Here is a 1,972-nt window from a genome sequence, read left to right as displayed (position 1 = left end):
GCATTATGGGAAATGTATTTCTTTTAAGCGAGGTAGCAGTTTAGTCAACCTAAACAAATCTCGCTTGAAAACATAAGTATTAAGCTGTAAAAACAAAACAACAAACAAACAAAATAATTATGTGTATACCGTGTATTAGCAACTAGGTCTAAGTTTTTAAAAAATCGTCCTCGTGACCTCTGGTGTATACAGATACTCCAGACAGTGACCGCCGGCAGATGACGCCAAAACATACTAAATCGACGTCAATGTAAGTACCAATGTACCAATGACTGTAGAAAAGATTGTTTTTACAGTCATTGGTAAATACGCTTGTGCAAGCATAGAAATACAGGTAGCAAATATCTGTTATTTTTATGCATCATATATATATATATATATATATATATATATATATATATATATATATATATATATATATATATATATATATATATATATATATATATATATATATATATATATATACAGCAATGACATACAGCAATGACATTGGAATGTCGTTCGGACTGGAGAAGTGTAGTCGGATGGTAACAAAGAGAGGGAAGGTAGTCAGAACTGAGGGGATTGAACTACCAGAAGGCAACATTGCAGACATAGAGGACAGTTACAAGTACCTGGGGATCCCGCAGGCAAATGGGAACCATGAAGAGGCCGCTAGAAAGGCTGCAACCACCAAGTACCTGCAGAGGGTCAGGCAAGTCCTGAGGAGTCAGCTGAATGGTAAGAACAAGATCCGGGCCATCAACACATACAGCCCTGCCCGTGATCAGGTACCCTGCTGGGGTAATAGGCTGGCCAAAGGAGGAGATAGAAGCCACTGACATAAAGACAAGAAAGCTCCTTACCATGCATGGAGGGTTTCACCCCAAGTCCAGCACCCTGAGGCTGTACGCTAAGCGGAAGGAAGGGGGCCGGGGACTGGTGAGTGTCAGCACCACAGTCCAGGATGAGACAAGGAACATCCAAGAATACATTGGGAAGATGGCCCCAACTGACCGAGTGCTCAGTGAATACCTCAGGCAGCAGAAACCCAAGAAAGAGGAGGGAGACGAGGAACCATCATGGAAGGACAGGCCCCTGCACGGTATGTACCACCGGCAGATAGAGGAGGTGGCTGATATCCAGAAATCCTACCAGTGGCTGGACAAAGCTGGACTGAAAGACAGCACAGAGGCACTAATCATAGCAGCACAAGAACAAGCTCTGAGTACAAGATCCATAGAGGCTGGGGTCTATCACACCAGGCAAGACCCCAGGTGCAGGCTGTGTAAAGATGCCCCAGAGACTATCCAGCACATAACAGCAGGGTGCAAGATGCTAGCAGGCAAGGCATACATGGAACGCCATAACCAAGTGGCCGGCATAGTGTACAGGAACATCTGTGCCGAGTATAACCTGGAAGTCCCGAGGTCAAAATGGGAGATGCCCCCAAGGGTGGTGGAGAATGACCGAGCTAAGATCCTGTGGGACTTCCAGATACAGACGGACAAAATGGTGGTGGCTAACCAACCGGACATAGTGGTGGTAGACAAACAGAAGAAGACGGCCGTAGTGATCGATGTAGCGGTTCCCAATGACAGCAATATCAGGAAGAAGGAACACGAGAAGCTGGAGAAATACCAAGGGCTCAGAGAAGAGCTCGAGAGGATGTGGAGGGTGAAGGTAACGGTGGTCCCCGTGGTAATCGGAGCACTAGGTGCGGTGACTCCCAAGCTAGGCGAGTGGCTCCAGCAGATCCCGGGAAAAACATCGGAGATCTCTGTCCAGAAGAGCGCAGTCCTGGGAACAGCTAAGATACTGCGCAGGACCCTCAAGCTCCCAGGCCTCTGGTAGAGGACCCGAGCTTGAAGGATAAACCGCCCGCAGGGGCGTGCTGGGTGTTTTTTATATATATATATATATATATATATATATATATATATATATATATATATATATATATATATATATATATATATATATGTATGCT

Source organism: Astatotilapia calliptera, chromosome 17 (assembly GCF_900246225.1).
Source record: "Astatotilapia calliptera chromosome 17, fAstCal1.2, whole genome shotgun sequence".
NCBI classification, from domain to species: Eukaryota; Metazoa; Chordata; class Actinopteri; order Cichliformes; family Cichlidae; genus Astatotilapia; species Astatotilapia calliptera.
Note: the sequence above shows the minus strand (reverse complement) of the source record.